This window comes from Lissotriton vulgaris, chromosome 8 (genome assembly GCF_964263255.1).
Source record: "Lissotriton vulgaris chromosome 8, aLisVul1.2, whole genome shotgun sequence".
In the NCBI taxonomy this organism is placed as follows: Eukaryota; Metazoa; Chordata; class Amphibia; order Caudata; family Salamandridae; genus Lissotriton; species Lissotriton vulgaris.
Window position 1 is genome coordinate 243986827 of NC_141696.1, and position 8954 is coordinate 243995780.

An 8954-nucleotide genomic window follows, 5' to 3' on the forward strand; every position below is an offset into this window, starting at 1 on the left:
AGCCCTCCATGTATAAAGTACCAATTCCGCATTAGGGCCTACGTTTCCAATGCATTTACATGGTGAACTTTTAAATATTGCAAAACACACGTTTTCCACGTTTTTCTGGCTCAGTCGAGCCAGGCCCTTAATTGAGGCTCCGAGCCTCTTCTGTCTCTGAAAGCTGCAGTTTAGGTATGCATCCCTGACCTCTACCTTACTTCCTGCCCAGCGAAGCGGTGCCCGGCTCGGCCTGGCCTGCCTGCCAAGACGGTATTTTGCCTACAGTTATCTGCTCAGCCTCCGCAAAAACACATTCCAGTCTAGTGAAATAGGTAAACATATTCCAGCCTGCAGAGCAAAGGGCCCGGCCTTCCTGTCTCCTTACAAGTAACTTACTGCACCCGTTGCCATAGTAGGCCCATGGCCCCGCGCATTGCACGAAGACACGTATGCACCCACTAGCATTCAGTGATGTACGCCTCTGTCCGAGAGACCTTTTACTTCAGACAATACATCCTCCAAACACAAGATACCAGATATGCTATAGGTGCAGGTCGTTCTGGCATCCCAGACACCAGACTCCTCTACTAGTGCTAAAGTCAAGCCCCCAGCTCTCCCCAGTTACACGTCAATACCACGTCATGCTCAGTTGCGCGCGCATATGCGGTAAAGGTTTCTGCTGACCCTGCAAACTTTCTCTTTGCATCCACCCACCTATGACACTTCGGTGACGTTTCCAGCACACACCTCCGTGTACGCCCCTGTACACGCCTTCTTTTACGCCCATGTGTTCTTATCACTCTCTTTTTCAATTGTTACGCCTACTGTATTCAATGCAACTGTTCAGTTTTACTATATATAATGTGTGATGTTAATAAAACGTCGAATATCCCTTCCTGAACCTTAGTGGTGATGGAACCCGATGTCCAGTGACTCGAGCCACTTAATTAAAGCCTGTATGACTCCGATACCACGGACTCTGCCTCTCATTTATTGAGCTATCCTTATTGTCATTTAATGTATAGAAAAATAGTCCCGGTAATTTTATTTACCACAGTGTGATCAGTTAAACTCCAAAAGTAACAGGATTTCTTTAAGAAGTTAGAATGACTATCAGAAGGGGGAGCCTCACAATGATCCCATTGTGTGTAATTGTGAATATAGCTAGTCCTATGTATGGAATAATATGTATAGTGATATAAATAATACCTTTCATTGTAAGTAGCTAAATTCTTATAAGGATCTTCATTATTCTAAGTAGCATATGCCTGTAAATCAGACATTCTTTTAATAGTATCAATGTAAAATCATCTGAAATATAACTGGGTATTACAATATGATTTGTTGAAACTTTTATCACATATGGCATTTTTAATGTGGGTCTCATATTCTGATATGGAAACTTTTCCCATTCTATGCCCTCAGGCACAGGACAAACTGTAATGTTTGCAGTGTAGAGACATCTTCGTGCTCTATGGAATTAGAAGTGTAGTTGTAGAGCAGGAATCACAAGTGATACAATTGTTCTTGCAGGGGCGAAATGTCCATGACGTAGCAGTAGAGTGGCCAGTATCATTGGCAGCCACAGGATGAAAAGAAAAGTCCCCAAAGCGATCCAGGCATAGGACCAGGGAGAATCAAATGCTTGTCAAAAAAACCATTGATAAGCATGAAGCAGTCTCTGGCAATGAGTGTCTGTTGAGCGGTTCACAAATCTCCTGTGAAATATATACAGTTATTTTTAGTGTTGTTGTTCTCTTGAGGCTGTTGAAAGGGCACCAGTTCAAATGATGTAACGTCAGGTGTCATTTCTTATTTAAACCATAGAATTTCGTTGGACAGTAGTCACTGTCATTCAACAGTACTAGCTGCGTTTGTTGAACTTAAGGTTATATGTTGAATGTTTGACTCAAATATCCCTGGCTGGGAACTTGAGCCAGAAATGTTAAGGCTTTGTTCAGAGGGTAGGGTGTTCAGGGGTAGAGTATTCAGAGAAGGGCGAGGCTAGAAGTCACTACTGTAAATCCTTAATTGTGTCTGTGGTGGTCAGCTGTAGAGAACCGGCCACATAATGCTTTTTAACATAGTTGATAGACACCTTCATAGTGTCTGCAGTGGTCAGCTGTAGAGAACTGGCCATATAATGCTTTTTAACGTGGTTGATAGACACCTGTCTGTTTTCTCATAAAACAGGCAGAGGAGTCAGAATGACAGTTCGATTGCTTCTACCTCAAGAACAGTTATGGATGGTCTGTATGATGGTTCAAAAGCTTGATAGCTGTGGGATTTTTCCCTAACTAGAGCCCCAACTTAGGGGGCCCTGCATGGCATGGACTTTACAGCCCACACGCCCATAAATGGCACTTGGCGTTCCCATTGCAGTGACTTTTTAGTAGCCACAGCAATGGGAACGCAAGGGACCACCCGCCAGACCAGGAGAAAACCCCTAATATGGCTGGCAGTCTGACTACAGGTTTGGCAGTCCTGGAGCCGGGCGCTGGCATAGCTGCCCACTCCAGAACCACCAAACTCGTACTCAGACCCTTAGTCTCAAACATGTCTGCTTGTAGAGCATTCAAGATTTCAGTGTTCGCGCTCAGCCATTGTTCCTAAAATGTAGGATAAATCAGGTCCCACAAGGGTTTCACTCACTCAGCGTAGTGAGGCAATTAGGTATGTCCAAAGTTAAGAAATCCCAAAAGGGATTGCAACTTGTTGAGTGTATTATGAAGCTGCAAAGTAGCACCCTTCTGAAGGAAGCCCGGATCTAGACCCTTTCCCTTGCTGGATAACTCGCATCATAAGAAGGTCACTTTTAGGTAGGCAATCTTCCACTTCTTAAAAATAGTTAAGTAACCCTGTAATGTTAAGTCTTTACCCTAGTTAGGTGTAGATCTATGTATGACAATATCTCAGTATCCAGATGTTAGATCTCCATTGTAAGCGCTGAAAGTAAGCAAGGACCATTCTTATAGCCTATGGGCAAGCATTGGAATGAAAACTAAAAGCTGTCAGATACTCATTTACTGCCAATACCAATGATCAGATAAGCCATTTTGAGTACATGTGCTGGGCAATGGTCAAAAACAAATTCCCCCAGCTACATCATGGCTTCACCGAAAACAAAGATGTCTGCTATCAAGCATTTTCTATTAATAAACCCACACTGATTCAAGTTATGGATTTATTAATACAGTCACCAAGAAGGCACCTTAGAGGTGCCCCCTGAAAACCTACCAAGTACTAGTGTGCTGGCTGACTCATTCTGCCAACACAGATGAGTTCCAGACCCCCAGGGATAAGGGCCACACTCTCAGAAGTCCAAGATCCAAGCCTGCTCCAGCAGAAAGTGGATACACCCCCTCCAGCAGGAAGCTTCAATTAGCCCACCCCTTTAGGTATGCAAATCTAGCTTCCCTCAAAGGCATGGGGATGCCAACCCCCAGGGCAGGGCCCACTTGGCATCTAGACAGACTGGAGAATTAGTAGTCAGAGATGCATGCTTACCCTCAGGCAAGTTTCACTCCTAAGGTGGGCTACCTGAAGTGAACACGAAAATTCAGAGTCTGCCATCTAGTTGATGGTAGAATTAGGAGCTCTGGGACAGGGTTATGCCCACTTCCCAGAGGAAGTGGTGATGTAGGGGGCATAGTGACTCCAGGGGTAAGTAGCTCATTGGCTTCTAACCAACACTCCCCTAACGCCCCTAAATATAGTATTTAGGGCAGCCCTTGGCACCAGGAAATCAGATCCTGCTGACCTGAAAGAAGGAGAAGGACCATGAAGAGGTACAAAAGCAAGTCCAGAGGAGCAGCAACTGACTTGGCGGCAACCCGCCTGTTATCTTCGACAGTTCCACAAAGACGACTTGTCCTGGAGCTGTTGTGCTGCCAAAAGCCTAGGAGGACTGCCAGCACTTCTCTCAAGATGCAGGAACTCCTGTGGAGTAGTGGAGCTGCTCTCGTGCATCCTGCAGGCACCCCAGATGAACTGTGAGGATTCTGGACCACCATAAACCGGACACTGGAAAGCACCACTTCACCTCTGGCCCCCCACCCCTCCAGAGACGAATTCCACCTGTGGTTTGCCCACAGTAGACTCTCCGATGCAGCCTCCACGGAGTAAAAAAAACTCAGTGGAAAAACGCCATGCTCTGCTGTGCCCCTCCCACCTTCCAAAGTCCTTTAAAATGATTTAAAAAGGCACTTACCTATTGTTTGCCACCTTCCCTGCCTTCGCACTCCCCGTCCTGCTCCTCACGTCTTTAATAACAACAACGAAAACTACGTTGTATGCCTGACCGGCAGCAAGCAACAAAGTGCACAGCAAATATAATTTATTTGGCCATGGGCTGAACTGACTGCGCAGAAGTCATTATGCGCAGCCGAGTGTTATCTGCGTTCACGTGACATGGCATCAGGACGGTGACAGGAAGTTCAGTTACTCTTGAGCCAGGCAGGGCTCCAGTGCGAGCGGGCTGTAGTTAAGATTTGTTTCTGTAGTTAAAGTGGCAGCCTTTCACTGCTCGCAGGGCTACCTGTTCCAAATTGGTCACGGTGTCTAATCATGCTGCTCTGCGACCGGACCTGTTTGGAAAAGAGAGGTCACAGACTGTCATCAGAGAGGCCGCTGCGTGGCTCACTGAGTTATTAATAAATATTTTTTAAACTAACAGCCTGAGAAACACCGAGCCTGTAGCTCTGCTCACTGCTCACCAGGCTCGTGGGTGGTGCCGCAGTGGGTTAGGCTCCATTCCGATGTCCCTTGATTGATTGATTTATTTACAGATTGCATTTAGATTTTGAATACCAATTTTGCCCTAATTTTACCTTTCAGCAACCTGCTTTTTCCTGATTTATAACAATCTTTAAACTTCCACCTGCACTTCACATGGTTTGTTCCCACTCCTGGTCATTTTACCCAAGAAACTTATGAACAAAAACTTTATACCACTAGTCTGCTTTCCGTTTTTTTTTTCAAATCCATTCTGGCTATTTTATTTTAAGAAGTGTATCAACTGCTGCTCCTAGCTTTTTGCACATGACTGTTTTTTAACTGCTATTTTTATAGGATTGATTTTGGAATTGTATTTATTGTAAAGATTTTAAAAATCACACAAACAAGAAACTCTCTACAAAGTATGCAGTGTATGTTTCTTGCATATTCATGGCATTTCTCCCAGTTCGTTTTTCGGCTTCTGAAACACTGATTTTAATTTTTTCAGTAAACTATTTTCCTCTGTCATCTTGAGACGAAATTCTGGTTTCTCAATCCGTGATGATGTTTGTGGTCAGGCAAGTTTCAATATGGCTCGTTTGTTGGCAGCAGTGGCAGCACAAGGTAGGCTGCAGATAGAATCCCTAGCAGGGGCGGCTCTAGGCTCATGGCGGCCCTGGGCAGGGAGCGTAGGTAGGGGGCCCTGGAAGACGGGGTCCAGGCGGGGTGGAGCACGGAGGCCAGTGAAGAGGTGGGGTCAGGGTGTTTGGAAGTGGAACAGAGCCGAAGGCCGCCAAATCCCTGCCAGGGGCGCCACGCAAATATGTATCCATCCTCAGAGGATTATTATATTAAGGATATATATTGGCGTGGTGGCCCCTGGGGTGTGGTGGCCCTGTGCAGGTGCACAGCTTACACATGCCTAAGGCCGCCCCTGTCCCTATGACCGGACAGTCGCCGAGGATTTTGAGTTCTTCTGACTGATGGCCTCCAATCCATGCGCGACCTCTCAGTACTTGCGGTGCCAGGGTGTGGTGGCCCTGTGCAGGTGCACAGCTTACACATGCCTAAGGCCGCCCCTGTCCCTAGGACCGGACAGTCGCCGAGGTTTTTGAGTTCTTCTGACTGATGGCCTCCAATCCATGCGCGACCTCTCAGTACTTGCGGTGCCAGAGTTCACACTCACACTGGCACCAGGCAGAAGTGTTTTGACGTCCTGCTGTACCCCCTGCTGTCTCACCAGCCCTGGCCCCTAGGCAGAGATTCCCTCTGGGCGGGCCTTTGATGTAAATAAATAAATCATTCTTCACCTGCCCTGGCTCCTTGTGTGATGCGGGAATTTTGGGGTCCTTGTGTTCGTCCAGACGAGTTCTGTGCTGTATGTACTATTTTCAAAAGGCACAAGCCAGAGCCTGTAACTTGTCAATTACCTGAAGTGGCAGCTGCGACTGAGGATTCTGCAGACTGTCAGTGCTGATAGAGTGATGTCTGCGGTTGGAGGGGTGATGGACATATACCTATGAAATTTTATAGGCAGTACTTTAAATGGAAACATAGAGAAAGTGCTGCTACTTATTATCTACAGTAGCTATTCGCTCCTCCGAAGTGCTGCTGTTCTCCCATTAAATGTATTACAGCAGTTCTGAGAAATGCAGATGCTCTTTCTTTTAAATTAAAGTAGAGCAGGTACTCAGTACCAAACACCGTCTGCTCAGTTAAAGCAATAGTTTACATGAAGAAGTTTGGATTTAATGATGACTCTGGTAGGTTTTATATCATGGAATGGCAAATTTACACAGGAGCGAGCGGTGTGAATAATCTGCGGTGCAAGCAGGTGTAAAGTGTTGGATGAGAGGAGATTCCACAAGTGTGAGAGCATTTTTGAAGAAGTCTTTGAAGGAGTCTGTGCATGGGAGAAAGCAGAAGAAGGGTGTTGTGCTGCATTTGGCACCTGTTGAGGAGAACTGCATTTCCATTTCTGGTACTTTGCAGCAGTTTTAAGATAATCTTAAAGTTTCTCATTGCTCAAATGGTTGTAATTTCTGGTATTATTGTTTCCCTCGTCTTCATTTCTTGCTTTTGCTTGCGAGAAAGTGTCATTCATAGTTGTTGAATGTCACCCGTAATGACATTGAAATTCTGAAAATGTCACACATAAGTAATCTGAAACCTTGGCAGCCTATGCGCAATACATTTAATTGGAGAGTAATTGGAGAGTACCAGCACTTTCCAAGAGTGACTAGTACGTTTAATTACAGAGTACCGGCACTTCTCACAAACAAGCAGATACCCTGGTACAGGGTGCCTGCTCTTCAATTTTTCCATTTCTAGCTTTGGAAAGCATAGGTAGGTAATATGCCTCAAGCTACTGTACATTTTTCAAGGACGAGCACTGGAAGTGATTTGTTTTTGCTTGTTTCGTCCTACGTAAGTTCTTTCACACCTAATTCCAGAGCTCAGCTTAGCAGCGGGCTGCCTGTGGAGGAGAAGTTGTGAGCTTCACCTGACTATCAGCGGTGATACTATGTGTTTTTCAGACCTCTTTCAGGTGCTCGGTGTCCCTTTTCCCTAGCACCCGCCAGGGGCAGCAATCTGAAGGATTGCCCCAGGTGCTACAAGCTGTAGCTACGCCCCTGTACCACGGATGCATAGGTTTTGCCTACTCAACGTTCGTCATGGACCGCGGAGTAGGCAAATCTCTGCAAACTCCATTGGCGGAGCGGAGTTACCCGCCCAGGTTTAACTTTGGTCCAACTTTAGGTACTTTGCCATGCATGGAAACTTGCCATTCGGCCCAGACCTACTAAATCCCATGTGCAAGAGTTACTTACAGAAAATGATAGAACCATGACAGGGGAAGAAGACCCTAATGAGACATTGGAAGTGAATTCTGAAGAGGATGATGAGTCTCCCAGCAACCCTACGGATAGTAACACCACTGGGACTTCTACTGATAGTGCCCCAGAAGAAGTCAATAGTTAAGATGCTGATCTTCAAAAACTAGCAGAGAGGATTACCATAGAGGCTAAACTCTTGGCTATAGAAAAAGAAAGAGCTCTGATGGGGTTAGGACCCATCTCTGGTGGAAGCAACCTTTTAAAATGGGAGAAAAAGGGTGCTTTTGACCCTAAAATCCCCAAAGGGATTTGTCCCCAAATATATAGAGGGTGATGATATCACCAAATAGTTTACAGCTTTTGAGGGGGCTTGTAAAATGAGGAAACTCAGCCAGAAGTGTTGAGGCTCTCTACTCTGGGAGTTGTTTTCCGGAAAGTGTACGGATAGGCTCCTGACACTGGAAGGGATGGAAGCTGAATGCTATGACCTCATAAAGGATACCCTGATTGAGGGTTTTGGACTCACCACTGATGAGTACAGGATAAGGTTCAGGAAAACTCACAAAACCTTGTGTCAGACCTGGGTAGATTTTGTTGACTTCTCAGTAAAAATACCAGGTGACTGGTTAAAAGATAACAAGGGGCAAGACTATAATGGGCTTTATAATTTTATAATGAAAGAGCATCTGTTAAGTAACTGTGTTCCTGAAAAATTGAATCAGTACTTGGTAGGCCTAGGTCCAATTTCTCCCCAAAAATTGGGAAAGAAGGCAGACCGCTGGTTCAAGGCTAGGGTAACCAAGACAACTCACGGTGGGGGTGACCACAAGAAAAGGTTATATGACTCCCTCCTCATGGGTAAGATGGTGACAAGTCAAAAGATTAAAGCGAAGAGTCTTTTAAAGGCTGCACAAAGCTGTTCAGGTTGTGGGTCCTGGAACAACACACAGACCAAGATTGAAATTGAGAATCAAGGGTGGGTTCCAGGGTAAGAACTGGGCCCCCAAGAACCCTTGATGCTTTAATTGCAAAGCCAATGGGCAACACATTAGAAACCCTATTTGTCCAAAAAAGTCTCCCCCTACTGCATCTGCATTCCCGAATGCAGTGCAAGTCCCCAGATGGGATCCCAGGTATGCCCTGACCATGTCAGAGAGTACACTGAACTGACTTTATTCTCAGAAGGTGGGGTGGATGTAGCTGCCCTGGCTGTCTAGCCCAATACCCTGGAGAAGTACAGAGAAGAGCAACATAATAATCAGGTTAGCACTGGGGGATAAATGTGCAAGTGTCACGACGGTGACTGAAAAAGTGACTTCCCCAGGACAGTATCTGACCAGTGAGATATTCACAGTCCTCATTGCTGACAACCAGACTAAGGTCCATCCCATGGCAATGGTGTCCTTCGAATGTGGAGGG

The 8954-nt window shown here is 45.7% G+C and overlaps 1 protein-coding gene across 1 annotated transcript in view; it reads right to left on the minus strand.

Annotated features, from left to right (window-relative positions):
* The window catches only part of LOC147696937 (uncharacterized), a 349180-nt gene extending 344865 nt beyond the window's left edge, over window positions 1-4315 (minus strand). Inside the window, exon 1 of the mRNA XM_086936091.1 lies at window positions 4193-4315. The gene's annotated coding sequence lies outside the window, so the exon portion shown is untranslated. The remainder of the gene's footprint in view (window positions 1-4192) is intronic.
* Window positions 4316-8954: the final 4639 nt, after the last annotated feature.